The sequence below is a fragment of the Balaenoptera musculus genome, chromosome 9 (genome assembly GCF_009873245.2).
Source record: "Balaenoptera musculus isolate JJ_BM4_2016_0621 chromosome 9, mBalMus1.pri.v3, whole genome shotgun sequence".
NCBI lineage: Eukaryota > Metazoa > Chordata > Mammalia > Artiodactyla > Balaenopteridae > Balaenoptera > Balaenoptera musculus.
The window spans coordinates 41,362,493-41,388,046 of NC_045793.1; the positions used below are offsets into that span (position 1 = coordinate 41,362,493).

Consider the following 25,554-nt stretch of genomic DNA (forward strand, 5'->3'; position numbering starts at 1 on the left):
TGTTGGGAACATTTTAATCTCTCCTTTCAAAGGAGAGAAAAGTGTACTTCAGAAATCACTGGTGATTTTTATTTAAATTTTTTTTTATTTTATTTTAAGGAAAAGGAAGCACAGCATTTTGTGTCTTGGAGTTTACTGCCCTCAGACTCCAGCCAGTGGCCACTTAAGAGGTCTATATATGGTGGGAAAGTTAAATTTGTGCTGGGGGATTATTAGTTAAATAATTAATTTGTAAAAACAACTGCATTCCATCGTTCTAGAGCAGAGTTTCTCAACCTCAGTGCTACTGACATTTTAGGCCAGCTAAGTTTTTTTGTTGGGGGCTGTTCTTTGCATTGTAGGAAGTTACCAGAATATTTGGCCAATACCCACCCCAGTAGCACTCCCTGCCCAAGTTATGTCAAAGAAAAATGTTTCCGGACATTGCTGAATGTCCCCAGGGGAGGAGGAACTACTCCTGTTTGAGAACCACTGGTTTTATATTATATATATATGTATAAACAAACACATATATTCTTTTTTTTTTTTTTTCCCATAAATTTTATTTATTTATTTATTTATTTATGGCTATGTTGGGTCTTTGTTGCTGCGCACAGGCTTTCTTTAGTTGCGGTGAGCGGGGGCTGCTCTTTGTTGTGGTGTGCGGGCTTCTCATTGCGGTGGCTTCTCTTGTCGTAGAGCACGGGCTCTAGGCGCACGGGCTTCAGTAGTTGTGGCATGTGGGCTCAGTAGTTGCGGCTCGCGGGCTCTAGAGCGCAGGCTCAGTAGTTGTGGCACACAGGCTTAGTTGCTCCGCGGCATGTGGGATCTTCCCAGACCAGGGATCGAACCTGTGACCCCTGCATTGGCAGGCAGATTCTTAACCGCTGCACCACCAGGGAAGCCCAACACATATATTCTTGAAAAATATATAGTATTATTTCCCAGTTGACATAATGGCGTAGTGTGTGTATACTGTTCTGCATCTTGCTTTTGTCCATTTGTTAATGTTTTTGAGATTCAGCCATGTATATAAATACAGTTTATTTTTATTTAATTGCTGTATATTGGGTCACCTTTAGACTGTATTACATTTTATTTATCTATTGATGGGCATGTAAGTTGTTTCTAATTTTGCCATAAAAAAATTATTCCTCAGTGATTATTTTTATCCATGTCACCCTGAGCATGTATGTGATCATCCTAGATATTGAATAAAAGCCCCCTAGAATTTATTCAACTTTACTATAAATGACCAAATTGTTCTCCAAGCAAGTTATATTAATTTGTACTCCCAGTTGGCAGTATATGCGATCCTATTTACACCACATTCTGACACCTGATGTTGTAGAATTGTTTAAACTTTGTTCATCTGAAAGGTGAACATGGTATCTTATTGCTGTTTTAATTCACATTTTCCTGATTACTAGTGAGTCATCAAGTTTTAAACCTGGAAGGAACTTTGGAGTCTTCTAGTCAACACTTATATTTTAAAGATGAAAAAAACGAGACTAAGAATATTTTCTTAATTCTTTCTTACCTTTACTTTTCTTCACTAAGAATATTTTTCTGCCTCATTGTTTTATGTCCCTCATTGTTTTGTCATATTGAATTCAGTAGCAAATCAAATGAAACCTTTCACATTTGCAAGGAAGGCAGGAAATGTATAGAGAAAAAAATGAAAGATTTTGATAGTACAGATTTCCTCCTTGCAATATTGTTTTTCACCAGCCACCCCAAGAAGATGGCTCTTTACTGAACTTATTATGTTAGGCACAGGACCTAAACCAAGGAGGACACACAGGTGTATACATGAGTGATGGAATGAACTCTAAGATGTAATGAGCAAAAGATAAGATCCTAGAAGCATCTAAGGCTTTTTTTTTCTCATCTCCTCTGCATCTTGAGTTTAATTTCCTGATTCTGCCTGCAGCCTCAGCGGACCTGGGAATTACTAAGAGTGGAAGGAAGTGTCGCTATTTTCCTTATTTGGATGGATTCCCCCGTGAATTTTGATCCACGCTCCTGGGGTCAGCCCTCTTGAGTCCAGCCTCCTAGATGCCAGCTGTTGAGACCAGCAGAGTTGACCCTCCGTGGCAGAGCAGCCTGGGCACTGTCCCCTGAGGGACACGTGGTCTCCTCTGTAAGGCCTCCAGACTGGAAGAGGTCCTGCCTGTCTGTGTTATAACTGGCCCAACTCTAATAAGCCTATCTTCCTGAAAACCTCATTCCCATTAATGAACGCAGCATCCCGAGTCCCAGTAAGCATGTCAAACATGATTTTAGTGCCCCACGCACAGGCAAGTTTAATTGCTATGTGCTTGCCTCAGATGGGAAATGAAGGAACATGTGACCTACAAGGCTAGCATTGCGATTCTGTGTAATCCATTTCATCACAGGTATCTGTATCAGTCAAAACAACATGGAAATATATTTGTTTTATTTTGTGATTTGGGATAATAACTGCAGATAAGCCAGCTTTTCCCAGAGTTAAACTCTGAGCTTATTTTTATGCTAAATGGTGCACATAATACATGTTAATATTTTGTCAAGCTGAAAAATATTTCTTGCTGAAAGAGACTCTGTTTAGAGGCTTTTTCAAGCTGCTGCATGCAGGATGCGCTAAAGCCCATTTGTGTGTTCAGTTCTTCTCTGATTTGTGTTTTGAGTAGGCATCTGTTGATGACCTATTATTGGCAGCATACAGTCACGTTGCTGGAGCTAGAAAGAGGACTAAGAGGAAGACCCTGTCTTTGGAGCCCTCTGTCAAGTGGAGACAAAGACGTGCAAATAGATAGTCACTGAGAAAGGAGCCAGGTACAGGCAATAGGGGACAGAGAAGAAGAACTGAAGAACTTTGGGGCACTTGCAAGTTTCCTCAAAGGAGGAGCATTCCTGCTGTATCCTGAATAATGTGTGAGGATGACAAGGATTGGGGGTTCGGGCGGGGCTGAGACTTGGGTTGGGCTGGGAGGGGAGGGCGTTCAGGCAGAGGGAACAGTATGTGCAAAAGCTGGGAACTGTGAGAAAGCCTGACCTTTTGGGAAGAATTGTTAGTGATTATTCATTCTTGTTGTTTGGTCTGGATGTATTAAAAACACCCATGCCCTGCTTATGGGAATGATTCATTTGGATAAAATCCTATTACCACCCCAAGTTATGCTGTGTAACACAAGCATTTCAGCCCCCCAGCTGGTGGCCCCCATTACCAAGGCTTCAGTGATCTGGCCACAGTGACTTCTCCCCAGGGAGTATTTGCTCAGCAAATGCCTTCTCCCGGGCCAATTTCATAGCGTCCACACTTTTAGTGAGGACTCCTGATCGTGCACCCATTTGCATTTTATTCAGTAAAGATGAAAAGGGGGAAAAAAATAGAGGGGAAGAAATCTGAGCCAAGTAATGGCTTATTTATTTATTTTTTTTACCAGATATTTTGTTTTTTCTGATGAAAATAGTACTTGATAGTAACAATTAGCTACAACCTCAGTCTATTTAGTACTAAACTTTTAAGTTAGCCTTTCAGAGCCCATAGAAAACTATGAAAAAAAGATCCAGGAAACTTTTGGGACTGGAGTGTGAGACCTCCTTCTTTTCATGCTGAATTCAGAATCTTTGCTACATTTCTGCAGAGAAGCTAGATCTAACACTGATTGGAATTCTGGGCCCTGCAGATGGGGAGTCGTTGGACAATGTTTGGGTATAAGAGAGCCCTTATAGAAACAACCTGAAGGACCCGGGGAATTTATTTATTACTTACTAGGTTGTTACTTCCATTAATGCAGAGAAGCCTCTGAACGATGCCTTTTTTTCTGGAGATGTCATTATCAGAGTGAAAATAAGTGGGAAGCCTAGGGATGCCCTGGAAAGCTGAGGGAGCGGCAGTAATGGGCATTCCTTGGAGTGAAGTGAAGGTGAAGGGGAGGAACCGCCCAAGGTCAAATTCAGGGTTGGGTCTTGGGGGGCGGGGGAGAGGTGGTTTGTTGAAAGGTGAGGATGGAAGATGCTCGTTCAAACCTTCCCACACGCTCCTTAAATTGGGTAAGTTTCTGAACTGATTTGAGAAGAAAACTATTATAATTTTAGGGATTCTTCCCCTCCCCCAGTCCCCTCTTTCCTTTTTCTTTTTTTCTATGAAAAGACTTTATTTTTTTAGAACAGTTTTAGATTTTACAGAAAAATTGAGCAAATAGTACAGAGAGTTCCAATATACAGTCCCCTTTCTGCACAGTTTTCCCTACTAGAAACATCTTGCATGAGTATGGTACATTTTTTTAAATTAATGAACCAATATTGATACATTAATATCCATTAACATCCACAGTTAACATTAAGGTTCACTCCTTGTGTTGTACATTCTGTGGGTTTTGACAAGTGCATGTGTCATGTAGCCACCATTATAGTATCATACAAAGTAGTTTCAGTGCCCTAAGAATCCCCTGTGCTCCAGCTGTTCGTCACTCTTTCCCGTCTCTGTCCCTTCCACCTGCACTCGCAGCCTTCAAACCCTTGCACACACACATCTTCTGACCTTTTTACTGTGTCTGTAGTTTTGCCTTTTCCAGAATGTCATGTAGTTGGCATCAAACTGCCTGTAGCCTTTTCACACTGGCTTCCTTCACTTAGAAATATACATTTAAGATTCATCATATTATTGTATGCCTTGATAGCTCCAGCACGGTTGCTGGGTTGTATGGTATAGACTAAATGTTTGGCTTTGTTAAGAGGCAGCTGCCTTCCAAGTTGGCTGTATCTTTCCTCCTTGCTTTTTGAACTTTCCACGTGACTTTCGTTTGGGAGCAGAACTTAGAAATAATTTGTGGGAAAATGCAGGTGCTACTTAAATTGTAGTACACGGATTCTGAAATACCTAGAGAAGTGTTTTGCATTAGGTAGAATATGGTAGGTGGAGACCTGACCAACAGTCTCTTACTGTAAAGACATTTATTGTTTACTTAACCAGAAGTCAGGGCCAGGTGGCTTCAGATTCATTAAGTAGCTCAAGGAAATCCTCAAGGACCCAAGATCTTTTCTTCTGCTCTCCCATGCTAAGTATCTTGGCCTTTTGTCTTTTGTTCACACTTATAGTCTCAAGATGGCTGCTGCAGCACCAGGCACTATGTCCTCACACCCTTCACAGGAAGAAAGAGGAAGGGGAAACACCAGCAGCTCTCGTGTCCCTTTGTCTCTTATATTAGAAAAGTGACCTTTAGCAGATATCCTCTGATGTCTTTTTGGCTTCAAATGGTTCATTTAGTCACTCTAGCTGCACAGAGGCCAGGAAGTGGCTTTTCTGAGCCCCTTGAATGTTTGACCAGGACTCACTCATCTATCTCGGGGACAATTGCAGGAGCTACTTGTCACTTTTTTTGGCCTCAGCATCCTCACTCATCTGTGATATGATATGTGGTATCAGTCACTTTCAAACTGTGCTTCCATGAGACCAAACCTTCTGAAGATGAGCTTAGAGGTCACTGCAGGGGGAGTGAGTGGGAGCGGGGAACAGTGAGCCAGGCTCTGGCCCCCCACTTCTTCCTGGATAAGCACACTTCCCGCTTCCTCACAGGTTAGGGCTCCTGGAGGATAGAGCTCCTGGATAAGGCTTCTACAGCTAAAATTAAGGGTGAAAGCACCCTGGGTTAGATGATGGTAAATGTTTCAATTCTAAGAGTCAGACTTTTGGACGAAAGTGAGACAAGGCTATTAGTCTCCTCCTAAGTGCTTGATAAATTTCTTAGGATTTTTGCCTTGAAAGTTTTACCAAATGCACATGTTGTACAGAGATGTTGTCCTCTGTCCTGAAGGAGGAGGACTTTGCCACTTGCAAAGTGGTTTAAATCTTACCTCTTCTTTGACGAGGAGATGGTCTGGAGGTGGAAGATAAAAAGATGGTCAACAGCCTGAGTGTTATCCCTAAAAAGTGAAAAATTTGATCTTCCTTCATCTTTTCAAACACAGTTAATCAAATGTCCCTGAGTAACTGAAGAGGATGATTTGTGTTCTCTTCTATGCTCTTTGAACCCTTTTCCATGTTTATGTGAAATATGTGGACTTCTCAGGTGGACATTTTATCTTTGATGTAGCTATTTCATCTATAGTGAAAAATGTTGTGGGCTTTTAAAATTATTTCAGTTAAAATGCTTTGTAATTTATATTTGTTCCCTGAAGTGATTTTGTGAAATTTTAGGAAGAGAAACTACATTAAAAAAAACCCCAAATAGGTATGTGTTTAAAAGATGGGCAGAGGGTCTTAATAGACATTTTTCCAAAGAGGACATACAAGCACATGAAAAGATGCTCAACGTTATTAATTATTAGGGAGATGCAAATCAAAACCACACTGAGATATCACCTCACACCTGTTGGAATGGCTATCATCAAAAAGACAACAAATAGGGAGTGTTGGCAAGGATGTGGAGAAAAGGAACCCCTCATGTACTGTTGGTTGGGATGTAAATTAGTGCAGCCACTGTGGAAAACAGTATGGAGATTCCTCAAAAAATTAAAAACAGAACTGCCATACAACCCAGCAAGTCTACTCTGGGTATTTATCCAAAGAAAATTAAAACACTAATTCAAAAAGATATTGCACCCTTATGTTCATTGCAGCACTATTTATAATAATCAAGATATGGAAGCAACCTAAGTGCCCATCAACAGATGAATGGATAAAGAAGATGTGGAATATATATATGGAGTATATATATGTATATATGGAATATTACTCAGCCATTAAAAAAGTATAAAATCTTGCCATTTGCTACAACATGGATGGACCTAGAGGGTATTATGCTAAGTGAAATAAGTCAGAGAAAGACAGATACTATATAATTTCACTTATATGTGGAATCTAAAAAACAAAACAAATGAACAATTATAACAAAATAGGAACAGAGTCAGAGATACAGAGAACGAACAGGTGGTTGCCAAAGCAGAGAGGGAAGAGGGGTGGCGGAGGAGAGAAATAGGTGAGGGAGATTAAGAAGTACAAACTCCCAGTTGCAAAATAAATGAGTCAGGGGTATGAAATATATAGTGTGGGGGAATAGAGTCAATAATTATGTAATATCTTTGGATGGTGGCAGATCATAAGTAGATTTATTGTGATAATTTTGAAATGTATAGAAATATCAAATCACTATGTTGTGTAACAGGAACTAACATAGTGTTGTAGATCAATTATACTTCAAAAACAAACAAACAAACTCACGAAAAAAGAGATCAACCTTGTGGTTACCAAAGGTGAGATGTGGGAGAAGTGGGAACTGGATAAAGGCAGTCAAAGGTACAAACTTCCAGTTATAAGATAAATAAGTACTAGGGAGGTGTTGTGCAACATGGTAAATATAATGAACACTGCTGTATATTACATGTGAAAATTGGTAAGAGAGTAAAGCCTGAGTTCTCATCACAAGGAAAAAAATTTTTTTCTATTTCTTTAATTTTGTATCTTAGATGATGGATGTTCACTAAACTTATCGTGGTCGTCATTTCATGATGTATGTAAGTCAGATCATTATGCTGTACACCTTAAATTCATACAGCTGCATGTCAAGTATTTCTCAATGAAACTGGAAGGAAAAAAAAAAAGAAAAACAAACAAACAAACTAGGTCTGTGCTCCCTAAGGACGAATTGGTGAATCTACTGCTGTGTGAAGCTGACTTTTCTTTTTTTTTTTTTGGAAATAATTCCAGTTGCTTCATAGTTGGCACAGCACTTTGTGATATATGGACAACATGCTGATGCCGATTCCATCCAGGAATGCCCCCCTGATCCTGGGCTGCATGCTGCTTTTCAGGTCTTACTGGTACAGTGTTTAGATAGGAACCCTGCTGTGTGCAAGACAAAGGGCTTCAGTTCTAAGGGAGCATATGCCTTCTGATGTTCTACATAGTCATGTGTCATCTCATTACGATGCATAACTCCCTCCAAAGTAGAAGTTATTACATTTTACAGGGGAAATGGCAGAGCTGGAGCTGTAGTCTCCCCAGAAGCCTGAACATTTGCCACTAAATCAGCTGCTCTGCCCTTCTACGATTAATTGGCATTTCTCACACAAATGCGGGGAAAGAGAATTATCAATTTTTGGAATACTTTTTTGGGTCAAATAATTTGCATATTTTAAGATATTTAATCTTCACATCAACCCTAGGGGAAAGAGAGTTTATGCCAGTACATGGAGTGGTTGTTACAGTATTATCCCCATTTTATGTCACAGCAAATTGAGAATTTTAGAGGAAATGGGTCCTTTAAAGGACATGTGAAAATCTGCTCAAGATGTTGGAATAATGGTACTACAGGAAACTCCAGATAATACGGTTTCTGGCCTCTGTGGATTTATAAAGTTCCCCCCCCAAACAGAGTCACTCAGTTTATTCCTTTTACAGAAAGCACAATGCCATGCCTTGTCCAAAAGGATGGTGAATGTTTGTCTACTGGAAGAAAAAGATAAGAAGTTCAGCCTTTCCTCCTCTCCCACACACTTTCACAGTGGCTCATAGTCAGAGTACTTGGGTTCCCCCTCTCTGCCTGCATCGGGCTGACATTGGGGCTAAAGTAGAGGGTAGGATGTGTTGGCACATTGTAACTATCCACAGGGCTTCCTGGGAGTGGGTTAGGGCCCTGGTGAAATACAAAATCAGTGGTCCCTCCAACAAGGACTCACTGACTGAAAATCTCTACATAGAATTTAGATCGAAATTGCCTGACACTCCATTTCCCCAAGTCTAGGAAAAGACTCATTTGCCTCCCGCTCTCCTCTCCCCTAAGAGTTTGTTGAGTGAGTTGAATCAAGGACATGATCCCAGCCCTCACTGTCCTGTCCTGGCAGAGCCTGGGTGAGTAATGACATCAAGGAGAAGCCAGAACCTGGAATGGATGTGCCTCTTGGGTGGAGGCGGGTTGCAGATGGGAGGGCACAAACCAGCTGGGGACTGAGGACCTTGGTCCAGCCAAATGGCAGAATGTGGTGTCCAGACTGGAGGGTCTCAGGGGCAGATGTGTGGCCAGCAGTTGTTGGGTTGGTGAGGGTGTATGTGAGGTGGCTGCTCCTTGTCACACGAAGTATTAGCATTAATGAAGCTGTGTTTGGACCAGCTCCCTCTAGTGATCCAGTGTATCTCAGAAGTCGGTACTGGGTTAGAACATGCTAGGAAGGTGGGGATGATTCTCTTAGGAGGTCAGAGCCTTAAGCTGAGCATGGTGTTTCCCGGAGAGGAGCCAGGAATAGAATAGGGCCCCTTGAAGGAAGCCCTACTGTGCCTCTGGCTTGGGGTTGAGGGTGGTGAGGGAGGGACTCCCACACGGGACACAGACCCGTTTAACAGGTCTATCATGGGGCTGAGTCCAAGAAGTATTAATGTGCCTCAGTTAGGATCATCCTTTTTTCCATTTTCCAAGAGGGATTTATGGGTGAAGGTGAGGCTGGAAAAGCATGATGTGACAATAGCAGCAGTACACAAGAGCCTGTGCTGTCTTCTGATCTCTTGCCCTTCTTTGTCATTTCCCTGGGGGAGGAACCTTCTGCCCTTTGGTTTCCTTACTTAGAAAAGTTTTCTTTTGTTTCAAGTGTCTAGGAATCATGTCAGGAGGTAAATAAAATAATGGAAACAAAGCAGGAACATAAACAAGGTTGGTGAAATCGGTCCCTTTTTGGTTCCCATCTGAATTTCCTTATCCTGTTACTTGAATTAAGCAGTGAAGAGAGCTTCAGAAGAAAGAGCGTGTCATGATTAATTGAACCCTTACTTTTAAATAAACATATAGATTGAATTTTCATGTGAAAGAAACTTGAAAGTCCTGGAGGTAGGAAGTGAAAATAGAAATAAACAAAAAAATAGTAACCTCCTTACTTTCTAGGTGACTGAGAATACAGTTCAAAAGTCCTTTACTGTTTTTCATGTATTTATACATCACCCCCAAAAAATGACCCTGGGAGCAGAAAAAGGTAGTACTTATTTACTAGTGTCTAGTATATGTCAGGGACTGTGCTGGAGCTTGTATGGACGTGAGCTCATTTAATGCTCACAATAGTCCTAATGAAATGTGTATTATTGGCCATGTCAATGAGAAAATTGAGGTTCAGAGACATTATGTGGGCTGCCTACAGGAAAATCACTGGTAAGTGGACCTGTAGGATTCCAGTTCTGTCTTCACAAACATGCTGTTCTTAACCCTACTGGTGCACCTGTGCTACCAAATGGGACTGTCTTACAGATATCTTTTATAGTCATTACTTTTACCCCATATATTCCTCATATATCGATTCAAAGATGAGCTTGAACCTACCTTCAACTTCCTTAATCTTTGATAACTGAATCTTCCTATTTTGAGCATGAAGTGTTTTAAGCATTGCTATTCAAAGGGATAGAAAGATAAAGAAGAAATGAAATTAAGAAATTTTATACTACGAGAGGCTGTAAAAATTACAAAGTATTTTGAGCTTCTCTTGGGTCTTATGTTATTTCTGGTTTTAATATATAAGTTAAATAACATTCAATTGGCTATACATTTTGCAGACATTCTACTGTTCATTAGAGTTTAAGAGTATGGCTAATTTTATATTTCCAGCCAGTTTGTTTCTTTCTGATGAAAATTCCTATCTTCAGTCTATACCATGCTGTCTTTCTTAGGGTTATGCTATCAGATTTAGACAAATAATCCTTCATAACATGATGCAGTCATTTTTTATTTTCCCTTTTTTCTTGTTCAATGAAATCGTCTGATGCTCTGAATTTTCCTCTTATTACTTCTTTGCCTGAGTCGTCCTGTAGGATTTCATATATAGCTTTCTCAAAATAATTAGTTTCTGGACAACACGTTGAACACCTGTGACGTTCTAGTGAAGAGAGAAAATACCTGAAGCTTGGAAACAGGCAAATAGGCAAAAGGATAACTGTGTGTCCCTTCAAAGTCATACTGGATTAGAGTCCCTACCCAAGGATTATCTAATTCTCTAGGCCTGTGTGCCTTTCTTTGCTTTTCTTTGATTTACTATTTACTGTTGTAAAATAGTTTACAAATCTATAAGGGTGGATGAATACCTATAGAAACTTGTGCAATGCAAATGATTCCTTTCCATTAGAAAAGATAATCCCCAAAGTATAATTTTGATGCTCTGCAAGGCATTAAACAAAGTTTGTATCTACTTTAGCAACCTGATTTCAGCATTCTTTCTTTCAGCGACTATATATAAATATTTCTCTTCTATAATCCTTTGAAACAATATTTCTGTTCTGTTGGTTTTCTCATTGAATTAAATACATCTTTAATATGTAATTATTTTATGAGGGTCATTTTTTAACATTTTGGAAGTTGCTTTACACTAGGAACAATGTTAGAATCTTTCACCTGTGTCAAAAGAAAAACCAGAGCTGGACAGTAGTTAAAGCCATAAAGCCAATTTTACTCAGGAACCATTGCAATAGGGGGGAAAAAAGGCCTTAGTACAGAACTAGGCTCAATTCCAAATGCAACAAGGGAAAGTGGGGATTTATAGCCAAGGAACAGGGTTGGGGAGTGGTCAGTGGAAGGAAAATCACTAAGGGGAAACATTAAAAATAGGGTGATTCTTGCTAAACTGACTCAACAGGATTCTTGCTGAAGGCAGGCCAGGGTGATCATGGTTCACCTGGAGGATGAGGAATTTGATCAGATATTGAGGGTGAGGATTCTTTCTAAGCCAATTTAGCAGGATTCTTGTTAAAATTTGACTCTACAAGGACAGAGATGGAAGCAGAGGGCTCAGAGAAGCCTGACTAAAGTTTGGCAAGGAGAGGATCTTTGTTATGTGTATTATGCAATTTAATATTCACATACATCTTCTTAGGTGAGCTTATCATTGTCTCCACTGTGCTTAGGAAGAAACAGAGGCTCAAGAGTGTTCAAGTGACTTAGTTCAGGATGGACAGGGTATAATGTGGAGGCACCAGATTAGCCCAGGTTTATATGAATCAAGGTCCACTGCTGATTATACTTCACCATGTTGCCCGGAAAACTCACATGCTTCCCACCAAGGAGAGTGATGACAAAGTGTGGCTGAGGGTGACCCAATACTGTGCACAAAAAATATAGATAAATAAAAGGAAAAAATAAGTGAAGGAAAAAAGGCTGAGATTGTCTACAAAAGAACTATGATACTGTTGGGTTTTTTTCTCCCCATAAATCAAAAAGAAAGTGTAAAATGTGTGTGCAATTATTTTGAGTCATTGGATGGATTTTACTTGGAAAGTCCCCATCTCTTACTTCAGACCTGAATATTTGCTTATTGGGTGGATAGAGAGAAGTAGGTAAAAAATAAGAAGTAGCAGAGGTGCTTGCTTTACATTAGCAGAACAAACAAAACATTGGGAGGGGAGAAGAACCATTAACTGCTTCCAGACTTTGGCCAGACATCGAGCTTTCATCTTTTACTGTGTAAAGGTATAGTTCCTAAGCTTAGCTTTTGAACACTGTAGGGTGTTTTCAGTTTTTCTCAAGGATCTCATAAAGTTCTCAAAACAAAATTGGTTATAATTCACATTACTTAAAAATAAATATATGAGAGGTGTGCTATGACATTAAGTCAACAGTGTGCTGCCTCAAGTCCAAAATTTCTGGAAATGATTAGGGAAACATAAGTGGTAGGTGGCAGTGAGAGAGGCAAGGATGAACAAGTCTTAAACATCTCTCTCTCTCTTTCTCTTACTGTAAAATTACCCCCAGCTATGCCCACAATAATCACTGCAGTAGGTAACGCTAGGAACTCAAATGTATTTAAAATACTAGGGCTGAAACTCAGCATGCTGTGGTATCTATCTATCTATAACAGCAAACAGTCCTTGAAATCCTCTACTAACCCGGATTTGTATAAATTCACTAGAATTCCAGATTTCAGAGGTTGGGAAATTGGTTTTATGTCTGGAAGTGTCATTAGCAGCACCTACCGTTGTTATATTCTGGATCCTGATTAAAGGCATCCCACTTACATCCACTTAATCCAGAAGCCCCCGGGCTTTTCTGTATGTCTTGATCCTCTACTTCTCACACTCCTGCAAAATCCCATGGATGCTGCATCCTGTGTTTCTATGGAATCTGGCCCCTGTTTCCTCCTCATTGTTCCTGTCCTGGACTAACCTTCATCAGCTTCTGGTCTGACCGATAACTGCAATTTTCTCCTCACTATATTCTGTGTACTTAGCTTCCCTTCTGTTCCCCCTTCTTCCTCTCTGTAGATGGTTCCTCGAATTGTTGTAAAAATATCTGCATAATCTTGCCACTGGGCTTCAAACCCTTTAGTGGTTCCTCATGGCTTAAGGAACAAGGTATGCAGAGTCTTGCTAAACCTATGAAGGCCTTTCTGACCCACTCCCTGTACACCTCATTCTCCAATCTCCCCTCTCCTGCAGCTCACCTTTGCTCTCAGGCTGATCTGGGATCTATTTACCTCTGCTTGCAGCAGAACATGCCAGACTGTGTTAAGCCAGCCAACCCCTGTGCTGGATTGCTTCCCTCTCAACCTGGATTAGATTCTCCTTCTCGATACTGCACTGTAGCTGTTTATTTATATTGAATAACATTTCTGTAAGGGACCATGCTGTCCTTCGGGGCAGGGCAGTGTCCACTGTATGTTGGTGTCCCTGTGCCTAACAGGGAGAGGCTCTCCATAAATGTTTGTAGGTTGAATGAATGAATGAGTGAAGTGGGACCTTTTTTGCATGAAGAAATGAATGCAATTTACCTCTATGGAAAAATTGCGTGAGTGGGACCTAAGGAATTGTATTATTTATCTGCAAAAGCATTTCATCTGTCTTCTTTTCCTTTCTCTATAGCTCATCTCTGTAAATGCATCTCTGTGAATCTGCTGTCATTGCCATCATTACAGTTCCCCCCAAGGGGGAGGCAGAGCAGGGGGGCACTGTTTGTGATAGAGGGCAGAGAAGGTACAAACCAAGATATGCCCAGGCCCTCCCTAGCTCAGCCTGTCCTTGGGTTAGGCAGGCCAATCTTCATGAACTTGTGGGGATTTGAACACCACACACACACACACACACACACACACACACACACACACACACACACACACACACACACACGGACAAGCGGGAGGAAAAAATTGAACATTACCAGCAAAGGGAGAAACCAAAATCATGTACCACTCAATGACATTCAAGGGAAAGGATGTAGCATCACTTTTCCATGATGTTCTGCCAAAGATTCATAACCTGAATTTAATCAGAGGAAGCATCAGACAAAGCCAAATTGAGAGACTTTATCCAAAATAAACAGCCTGCAATCTTAAAAACTGTCAAGGTCAGAAAAATCAGGGAAAGACTGAGGAAAGTGTTTTAGAATAAAGGAGGCTAAAGAGACCTAACAGCTAAAAGCACTGTGTGATTCTGATCCTTTTGCTATAAAGTACATTAGTGGGACATTTGGTAAAATTTGAATGGGGTCCAGGAGCAAATGGTTGTGTTGTGGCTATGGAGGAGAATGTCATTTTTGTAGGAAATGCACACTATAAAGTATCACTGAGTGATGGGGCTTCTGCTTGGGTAAGTTACTTTCAAGTGTTTCAGGAAGAGAGAAAGGTTTTTGTACTTAACTTACAATATTTTTTGGTGAATTAGAGATTGCTTGAAAATTTAAAAAAATTTTTAAAAGAAAAATGTTAAGAAACCAACTTGGACTTTTTCTCATGGATAAGTTGTCTTGATGAGATTCGATCTGCATTATATGCTGATGGAAATGTGCAGAAGAGGGGCCTTGGTGTTCCTTGAGAAGATTTAGGGGTGGAGAGGTGGTGAAGCCTAGGGGCATAGCCAAGAGCAAGCCTGCATCTCAGCAGCTCTCAGCAAGTGAAAACAGGCTCCGAAGACAGACTCTCAGCCCCGGGAGAGCAGAGCGACCTCCCAGGGGCAAGTGCAATTAGCAGGTTTCTGGGGACTGGGGAGCAAGATGCCACTTTGATGATTTAGTGTGAGAAACGTACTCAAGGCCATTGGCACTCTTTGACTAGCGGATTTCCTCCCTGTTGCAAACTTCAAGGGGGAAGCCAGGTGGCAATCAGGAGACTTGCTTGGTAAATAAGGAATAACAGTGAGAGGAGCTGACCCAGTGTGATCAGAGCATCCGGCCAGGGCAGCCTGATTTCTGCATTCTGCACGTGAGCCTCACACTTGGCAATGCTGTGTGGAGGCGTGAGTCTGGGACGGGGCTTGCCCTCCCTTGGGCAGAGCTGGGGTGGCCTCCCAAGCTTCAGTTTTTGTCTGCTTTCATGGTTGGCCACCTCTCCGCTTGTGTTCTTTCTTTAGGTACGGTAGTAGCCTCAGCCAGGTTGTGGACCCCTGAATGTCTTTGCTTGTGTGTGATTCTGTGTTGCCTCCTTCTGGGTTGATTTCATACGTTCACTCTTAGGGACATATACCCTCTGCATTCAGGTTCCTTAGAGATCCTTCTTGCTGCTACTGGCCACATGAGAACCATGTTAGAGAGAGACTACACTCTAGAGTAGCAACTTCCCTCTTTCTGTTTTTATTTATTTTTTTAAGTCTGCAGCCATGTAAAAGGAAGGAAAGACTTTTTTTTTTTTTTGAAGAGGCTTACCTGCTTGGAATATCATATTATCCTCCAACTTCCCTGGGTTGCAGGCTTTCTTTTAGAGATTTAGCCCAAATGGATATTTTTTCCCTGTTGAGGCCAGCGTGCCCTCCCCTGCTACGAACCAAAGGAATTCGGTTCCTTGGTGCAAAGTCCATGCAGGGCTGTTGGATGTGGGTGGAGATTACAGTTCACTTTCTACAACTGAGTAGTGCTGTCTCGGGGATGAGACCCCACCCCTCCCAACCCTGCCCCTTCAATCCCCCCTCCACTGGAGGGTTTGCAGTTCTTTCTCCCACAGGTGGCCATATCTCCTCCAGGTACTTGAAGGCCCCGGGCTACTTAGCCCTGAAACCTGTGGTCCCAAATGGCTCCTTATGTAAAAGCCGTTTGTTTCCTGGTGAGTGTTAACTGCAGTTGCCCAAACCTTGAGGCTCTTGAGTGCTAGAATCTGTTTTTGAAGAGGTGCTAGAAACCCGAAACCTGGCATGCAAGTTAAGTCTGCCTGCTGCCCAGAAGCAATGGTTCTGTATGGCTCATTGGTTAGAGACCAGCCAAGAGGGTCTGGGTCCTTCTGTGAGTGATGAAGACCATGGGAGCCCTCAGGCATGAACCGTGTATTCTTCAAAGGAAGGTTAGAAGGTTGTCTTGATTTTTACAAAGGAAGCACACGTACATATATGGACTGGCCCACACTGGTCTAACTTCAGGGTCCTCCATTTAGTGTAATTTTATATTTTGTTTACCCCTTTGCCCACACCATGATAAAGCCTTTCATACAGATGCCTTTATAAATAACTACTCCTTTTCCAGAACATGCCTGATTTGCATTTCTACACTGTGGACATTGAACAACGTGTTCAGTTGGGGTGTCTACACGGTCACTAGGTCAGCTGTTGAGTCCTGGCTTGGCCATCTGTGCTCTGTGGCAGATGTTGGACCGTCCTCTCATCTAAAAGTGCTGCCTCATGAAGAGCTCGTGGCCCTTAGCACCTGGCGGACAGAAACACTAGCTTAGAGGGTGGAGTGGTGAGCACCTGCAAGTCTCAAGGAACAGAGACTTGGTTTCCATTTGCAAACAAAACAAAACAAAAAGCCCCATGTGAATTCTGGCACTAGTCTTTGCCATCTGTTTGATTTTTTTACTGGGTCAGGCGCTGTGATAAGTACCAACCTCTGCGTACCAGTGAAAAGGATTAGAAGTAGAATCACCTGAAAGATGGCATTCAAAGCAGGTAGGGCCTGTGGTCTGCTTAGGGACCTATAACTTTCACTTGCATTCTGTTGCTAGGCCTCCTTGCATCTGGGAGTAGGGGTTGGGGTGGCGGGGAAAGGCAGGCAATAACAAGAAATGTGTTCCTTGGGGTCTCCTACTAAGCTGTGCCTCTGTCAGTCAGATTTCCTATTTGACGGAGATACTTCTGCCCTCTCCAGCTCTGCCAGGCATCCCCCTTGGAGAGAGGGGTGGGAACTGGATGTGAAACTGATGTGAAACTGATCCCGTTCCTCCAAGTGGCCAAGTGGCTGGAGGCTGACAGCTGTGTAAGGAAACGCTCCCTGTCATGGGCTTTGGGTCCCTGCTCAGTCAAAAGGCAGACTTTTTACTCCCAGTGACAGCTGCAAAGTACAGATTTCTGGTGGGGCACTAGCTCTGAATTCCAGATACCATTTGAGTTTCAAAAGCATCTACGTTTCCATGTCTGTGGTGCTCTTTTACAACTTAGCACCATGATAGCCGATGCACGGCCATCCGCTTTTACTAAGAATTCTAGCCAAATGATTTGCGGAATGAGGGCACAGGTGATAGATACTTAAGGCTTTGCTCCTTGGGGGATGAAAGTGGTGCGGAATGTGCTCTGAATTTCAAGAGATGAGAAAGGTGGGTGGTATGGGGAAGGAAGGCGATGAGATTTTGGAAGCTGGGTGACGCCTGTGAGGCTGTGGAAAACATGTATTTCTGTTTACAATGATTAATTTGTGTTTCAGAGAGCAGCTCTCGCTACTGAGGGTTGCATGTGCCAGAGAGTTAATAAAGGATCCTGGGGACACCCGTGCTTCATGCTTTATGCATGCCCATAGGTGGAGGTGGAAGCATTTGGATCTAGTACAACTTGACAGTCTATTTCCTATGGTTGAGGGATGGCTGGATTCGCTACTGTAAGAGCAGGATCCGGAGACTAGCCCTGAGCCCAGGCTGTCATTCTTGCCTGTTAATGCAGGATGGACTGTGTATCTTTTAACTTTGATAATTTGTGACTCAGAGATTCTTGCATAGCTGAGATGTTTTAACAATGGATTAAAGTGTACAGATTTCAAGTAACAACTTCTTTGCTTCTGTTTGAGGCAATACACTTGACTGTCCACATTCATGTCAATGCAGCGGTGGAAAATAAATCTCAGTGTTTTAAAATAGACTTTAAAAAGCATTACCAAGACTACTCAGTGCCTTTAAAAAAAACCCTCCTCCTGAACTTTGAAAGTCTTTCTCTCCAAACATAAAGGAAAGGTCTTACATGGCTGTTTTGCTTAATGTGGGCTGGTTTTATTTTGGACTCTTTGAAACCCAGCGTGAAGGCTAAAATTCTGCTATGTAGAGAGGTAAAAATGAAAGAAATGGTGAGGTTTTGATTGTGCTAAATTAAAGTGACAAGGTACAGATAACAGGGCACGGCTGTGTCCACAAATTAGCCCTCTCTAATTTGCTGCTGTGGAAAGTAGTGCTTTGGTGTTGCATTGTAATTTCTTTCTTGAATTAAAAGTTTTAAAAAAAGAAAGTCTACTTTGCTCGAAAGAGGAAACCTGAGAAACTCAAGCCTTTCAGTATTTAAATGGCCTATGGTTCCCTGTGTGCAGGGAACTATTTGAGCAAGTCCTGCTTCAAAAATATGTAAATTACATGGTTTTATTGGATTGTTTTGTGTGCTACTTAAAGTTATCCTTTTCCAAAGTTTTTGTTGCAATTCAGAATGTATTTTGTGTTGAGCAGGTGGCAGCTGTATTTTGTGTGGTCTCTTGTGTAAATACAGTACCACGTCATGTACAGAATAGATTTCTGATGGCTGGAGGGTGGGGCGGGAGTTGGGGGAAGAAGTCCAAGGCTCCCTTCTCCAACTTCTGTTTAGTTCTAAGCAATAACTCAATACTGGTGGGGAGCCAGGATGACATTTGGTTTCCCCAGTCACAACATGTCATGCTCCAAATTATGATATTCTTTTCCCCAAAGTCAACTTCCCAGAAGGCTGAAATGTCATTTTGCAATGTGTGGTGGCACATGAACTATTTTATTATATTACAGAAAGTCAACTGCACAGATTGCAGAACAAAAGTCAGGATTGTTTACCACAACACTTTAAAAAAATTACAATTCATGATCATTTGTCTTTTGTTTTCAGTTTCTATGGGTATTTGCTCAAGGAGAGACCCATGCCTCCACATTAGACTGTCCATTCCTGGGTGTTGACACTTTCACCCTCCTTTGAGGCTTTAATTCGTCATGACTCATGCCACACAAACATCTAAGATGTTTCCTAAAGTGTGTTCCACAGATCATTAACAGATGTGATGTTTAAAGTGTTCCACAGTCAAATTTGAGAGACACTGGGAAAAACAAAGCCAAAAGACTGCTTTACTGAAGGACTTTTCCAGGGCCTTTAACAGACAAATGTGCATGTGAATTGTCAGGACAGTAAGTTCATCCTCTTGCTGTGTCCTCACCTGTGGTCTCTTTTGAAAGGGCACCAATCTCATTCATGAGGGATCCACCTTCAGGAGCTAATCACCTCCCCAAACCCTACCTTCAATGCCATCACACTGGGATTAGGTTTCAACAGAGGGAAGTTGGAGATGCAGACATTCAGTCTGTAACATGATGGTTCAATGAGAGGCTGTGTGTGAAGGCATTGAGTTCAGGGCCTGGGAGACCAGCGTTAGACTATTGGGAGATGTATCGGGAAAACTGCCATCCTCTTCTGCAACCCCTTCCTCCTCAGTGAGGCTCCCTAGACAGGAATAATCTGCCCTCCTACGTTATGCCTGTTATCCAAACCTTGATTCCTCTTTCCTTATTCCTCTCTTCCTCCCCAACAGTCTGCTCATAACAAGCCCAACATTCAATAGGCTTCCAAAGAAAAGGAAACCTGCATTCTTTTTTTTTTTAATTGTTTTTCTTTTTTTAATTAAATTTTTTGGCTGCATTGGGTCTTTGTTGCTGCGTGCGGGCTTTCTCTAGTTGAGGCGAGCGGGGGCTGCTGTTCATTGCACTGTGTGGGCTTCTCATTGTGGTGGCTTCTCTTGTTGCGGAGCCCGGGCTCTAGGCACGTGGGCTTTCAGTAGTTGTGGCACGTGGGCTCAGTAGTTGTGGCACACGGGCTCAGTAGTTGTGGCTCACGGGCTCTAGAGTGCAGGATCAGTAGTTGTGGCGCACGGACTTAATTGCTCCCCTGCATGTGAGATCTTCCCAGACCAGGGATCGAACCCATGTCCCCTGTGTTGGCTGGCAGGCGGATTCTTAACCACTGCGCCACCAGGGAAGTCCCAGATAACTCAATTCTGTAAGCAATACTGGATTGGCTCCCAGATCAGGGAAGCAAATTCTTTGTTTTTGTACGATAAAGGAAATAATTGGGCCAATTAGTGAAATTTGAATAGGAAATCATATACTAGTGTTGTATCAGTTTTAATTTCCTGACTTTGATAATTGTGCTGTGTTTATGTAAGTGAATTTTTTTTTTTTTTTTGCTGCGCTGCACGGCTTGCAGGATCTTAGTTTCCTGACCAAGGATTGAACACGTACTCTTGGCAGTAAAAGCTTGGCGTCCTAACCACTGCACCACCAAGGAATTCCCTGTAAGTGAATGTTCTTGATCTTCAGAAATACATGTTGAAGTATTTAGGGTAAAGGGACATCACGTCTACAACTTATTCATACACAGTTATAGGGGAGGAAAGACTATTCTTTTTCCATTATGTTCCTAGTTTCTCCACTTGGGGCCCTGCAAATTAGACTGAAAAAGACAGAATAATGAGAGAAAAACAAATAAGTTTATTGACACAAGCAGCATGCATACACAAGGGAGAAACTCAGTGATGAGTGACTCAAAGGGGTGGCTAGGACTTGGGTTTGTATAGCATCTTAACAAAGAACAATACATTTTAGAAAAGTGATAGGACAAAGGAAAGGGGCTTTAGGTTTCCAAGGGTGGCAAACTGTGGGAAGGTATATGTATGTGGAAACTAATGGAAGGTAAGGGTCAATTTGATAAGGTTCGTTTGTGCAGGTCTACCTGGTGCCACCTCATCTCAGGTGTTAAGGTTGTTATTCTGTTTTTAAGCAGATCAGCAGAGATCAGAAAGCTCATCCTGTGTCTGCTTTTTAAGAAATTGCCTTCAGTCAAAACAGTCCTTGTGATAGAGTGGCGCATTTTGGGTTGGTGTACTCTGAACTACTTCACAATTGAGAAAAAAGTAATAATACAAAAAAGAGATAAAACGTTAGTATTTGGGGAATCTGGGTGAAGGATATACTTCATATTCATCTTGGAACTTTTTTTAATTGAAATATAGTTGATGTACAATTTTATATGTTACAGGTGTACAATATAGTGATTCACAATTTTTTAAGATTATACTCCATTTATAGTTATTACAAAATATTGGCTATATTCCCCAGGTTGTACAATACATCCTTGTAGCCAAACTTACACCCAATAGTTTGTACCTTCCACTCCCCCACCCCCACTGGTAACCATTAGTTTGTTCTCTATATCTGTGAGTCTGCTTCTTTTTTGTTATATTCACTAGTTTGTTGTATATTTTAGATCCCATATATAAGTGATATCATGTAGTATTTGTCTTTGTCTGACTTATTTCACTTAGTCTAATGCCCTCCAAGTCCATCCAGGTTGTTGCAAGTGGCAAAATTTCATTTTCTTATAGCTGAGTAATATATGTATATATATGTTATATATATATACATATATATATATATATATATATATATTTTATACATTTTCTTGATCCATTCATCTGTTGATGGACACTTAGTTTGCTTCCATGTCTTGGCTACTGTAAATAATGCTGCTGCTTTGAAAGTTGGGGTACATGCATCTTTTCAAATTAGTGTTTTTATTTATTTTTTGAATATATACCGAGGAGTGGAATTGCTGGGTCATATGGTAGTTCCAGTTTTAGTTTTTGAGAAACCTCCATACTGTTCTCCACAGTGACTGCAGCAGTTTATATTCCCACCAACAGTGTGTGAGGGTTCCCTTTTCTCCACACCCTCACCAACACTTGTTATTTATGTTTTTTTCTTTTTTACTTCCTTTTTTTTTTTTTTTGCTAATAGGTAATCTGACAGGTGTGAAGTGATATCTCATTGTGGTTTTGATTTACATTTCCCTGATGATTAGCAATGTTGAGCATCTTTTCATGTGCCTGTTGGCCTTCTGCCTGCCCTCTCTGGAAAACTGTCTAATCAAGTCTTCTGCCCATTTTTAATTGGGTTGTTTATTTTTTTGATCATTTTGGAACATTTACGTAAGTCTGAAATTATTTCAAATTATGAACTCTAAATTGAGTTTAGGAGAGAACATTTAATTTTCTCCCAAACTTCAAAACCATTTCTAAGCTAGTAGTCTCTAAATAGTAGGAAGAAGACTCTTCTTTTTTAAGTATAAGGCAAGTGATTTTGAGATTGCCTTAAATTCATATCAATTAGCTAAAAATATTTCAGATGTTATACCTTCTATCCATAGCGTAGTGTGAGTCTTGACATGCTAACAGAGCAGAGCCACTTAGAATAAAGTGGACCAGTAGGAAGTATTTTTCTAATGCTGAATTTGTAAATAGTCTTAAATAGTCTTTTAAATTCTTAAATAGAAAACTAGTCTGTAATTGAAGATATTTTTACTCATACTGTTCATAAACTTACAGGCTGATCTCAACCCTTGTTATTGAATGTGTTTTAGAAGAGTAAATAAAAATTTATTAAGAAGTGAGAAACCGTAGAGGGGATTTCCTGAAAAGTGAGAGTGATCATGTACCGGAACCTTGCTGAAGAGTCTTTCCTCCCCTGTGGACTGGGAAGAGGCACAGATACTTGATTTCTTATGGTCTACATGTCAATATACCTGGGCATTAGTCTGTGGATGATTCAAGTTTTGACTCTTAAAAATATTTATAGTCCCACAAATTTACATCTTTTATTTATTTATTTTTTAAAAATGTATTTATTTATTTATTTATTTTTGGCTGTGTTGGGTCTTCGTTTCTGTGCGAGGGCTTTCTCTAGTTGCGGCGAGTGGGGGCACTCTTCATCGCAGTGCGCGGGCCTCTCACTGTCGCGGCCTCTCTTTTTGCAGAGCACAGGCTCCAGACGCGCAGGCTCAGTAGTTGTGGCTCACGGGCCTAGCTGCTCCGCGGCATGTGGGATCTTCCCAGACCAGGGCTCGAACCCGTGTCCTCTGCATTGGCAGGCAGATTCTCAACCACTGCGCCACCAGGGAAGCCCTACATTTTTTATTAATTGTAGGACCTGCATCCCATTGTGAAATCACCCATTGTTATTACAAGTAACTTGGGGTTCCCTTGTGAATTGTCACTTATTAGTAGCTAGTTCCTGCAGTTTAACTCTTCAGTAGTGTAGAGTCATAGATTGCTAACTACTTTTATACAGATTTGTATTCATTCTGTGAAGAAGAGTTTTGCCTCTCTCTGCACTTTCCACTGGAACTTTGATAAACTGGCAATCTAGGAGTCTTAATAATTATAACCAATCTAGCTAGAATAGTGGTACCCTGCTTTAGAAAGAGCAGTTCTTTCCTTGGTGATACTGATCTAATGAATGGATGTAAGCTGTGAAGTTGGACATTTTCTGGGGTCTGTCCTTACTCTAAGGTATCTGTATAACCTTATACAAGGCTACAGTCCATCTTCATTATTGGGGGCTTCCATATTAGTGAATTTGCCTACTTGAGAGTAGTAACCTCAAATCAGTGCTTATGGTGCTTTTGTAGTCATTCACAGACATGAACAGAGCAGTGAACATTTGGAGTTACCCAGTGAACAAGTTCCCAGTTGAAGTCAAATAAGGCACTCTGCCTTCTTTTTTCAGCTCTTCTACTGTAAACAGATGTCCTTTTTTCATAGTCTATTTAATGCCATGTTTTCCACATTTTTATGCTTTTTGTTTGTAATTTCACTGTTTAAAATTAGCCCAAAGCACAGTGATAGAGAGTTCTCTGTGTTCCCAAGTGCAAGAAGGCTATGCTATGCCTGAAAAAGAAAATATGTATGCTAATTATCTTTTTACATGCATGAGTGACCATGTTGTTGCTATGAGTTCAATGTTAATGAATCCACAACATATATTAAATGAGGTGTCTTTAAACAGAAACACACATGAAACCAAGTTATTTATTGATTGGCTGAAGGAAGTATTGTGGCCAGTCACTAGCTCGAGGGAACGTAATTCTGCATTTCCCCTTGCAGCAGTGGTTCAGCATTTGCTAATTTAGTGCTCATGAAGACTCTGTAGAGCATAACTACCACGAGTAAGGAGAATTGACTGCTTATTTGATCTCTCCGAATCTCAGCTTCCTTGTAGGTAGAGTGACTATATTACTCAGCATAAAGCCCAGAACGAAGGTGAGAATTTATCAATCATTATCCTAGTTCAACAGGTGTAAACAAAGACTGTGTCAAGCAGACTGGGTCATATAGTCATCCTATCACAGGTAATGTGGAGATTAAAATACCTAATTGCAGTAGCATTCAGCAAATATTTCTTGATCCTCTCCTGTGGGGCTGGGTGTTGTATTGGGCGATAGGTATCAGTGGTAAACAAAACCACCATGTCCCCTGCCTGCATAGAGTTTACTGTCTATTGGAAGAAGGGACATGCATGAATAAGCACACAAATAAGTATATTGTCACATGTTTTGACTGATTCTATGAAAGAAAATTGCAACCAGTTCTATAGGTTTTCATTGTAGAGAATAAATATCTAATTTTGAAGTTGGGTGTGTCGACTGAAAAAAAATGCACAACCTCAAATTGAGAATTATGTTTTACTCGGTGGACTTTCTGAGGACTCAAGCCCAAGAGGAAGCCTCTCAGATAGTGCGGAGGGGCTGGTCTGAAGAGGAAAGGGAGGAGCCAGGATATATAAGAGTTTTTGCAACAAAACCAGGGAGTCAGAACATCACAATATTACTGTTAATTAAAGAAAACCAGACATCTCAAGTTAATGAGTTTAGCACTCTTCTATGTTTGGGAAGATGGAAGAGTCTGGGCTCAGTGAAATCATTCCTTTGATATGCACCTTAGCTGTCTGGGTCCAGCATCCTGTTCTTTCCTATCCTGAGTCCTCTCAGGGTGCACTCTTGGGGTCCGCTGTAGCGGACGACGATATGGCAGGCGACATTTTTCATCCACAGGTAATAAGGCAAGGAAGAGGTCTCTGAAAAGGTGACATTTAATCCGAGATCAGAAGATGAGCTTCAGTTTATCTTTCCAAGTAGAGAGTGAGGTAGGATAGAGCCTGACCCTTTCCAGAAAGACTGTAGTGGCTGAAAAGTAACGACCGAGGAGAGAATGATACAAGATAAGGTCATGGTGAAGATTCTAGGAGCACTGGAAATCCATTGAGGGATTCTGAGTTGGGAAGTGATAAGATATTTTAAAAGTTCTCTGTAGTGAATGGAATTGGGAGTGGGAGGAGGAGCAAGTGAATACAAGGGACCAGTTAGGAGGCTACTGCAGAAGTCCCAGTGATGTAAATCAACTATACCCCAATAAAAATTAAAAAAAAAAAAAGAAGTCCCAGCGCAAGTGGTGGTGGCAGTGGAGGTGGAAGAAAACTGGGAGAGATACATAGGAGGTCAGATCTGCTTGTCTTGACAGTGAATATGAATGAGCGGGATAAAAAAAAGAAAAAAGAGTTAGGGATGATTCTTAGATTACTTGACTAGAAGTTCCACTTCCTGAAAGGGAAAATGTT

General features: G+C 41.2%; 1 protein-coding gene across 8 annotated transcripts in view; it reads left to right on the forward strand.

Moving 5' to 3' along the window:
- The window catches only part of ELMO1 (engulfment and cell motility 1), a 554,248-nt gene that overhangs the window by 38,973 nt on the left and 489,721 nt on the right, over positions 1-25,554 (forward strand). For 5 of the 8 annotated variants that reach the window (XM_036863258.1, XM_036863259.1, XM_036863263.1 and 2 more), the window contains exon 2: positions 20,312-20,399. The exons of the other annotated variants lie outside the window; for them this stretch is intronic. The gene's annotated coding sequence lies outside the window, so the exon portion shown is untranslated. The remainder of the gene's footprint in view (positions 1-20,311; positions 20,400-25,554) is intronic. 8 annotated transcript variants of the gene reach the window in all.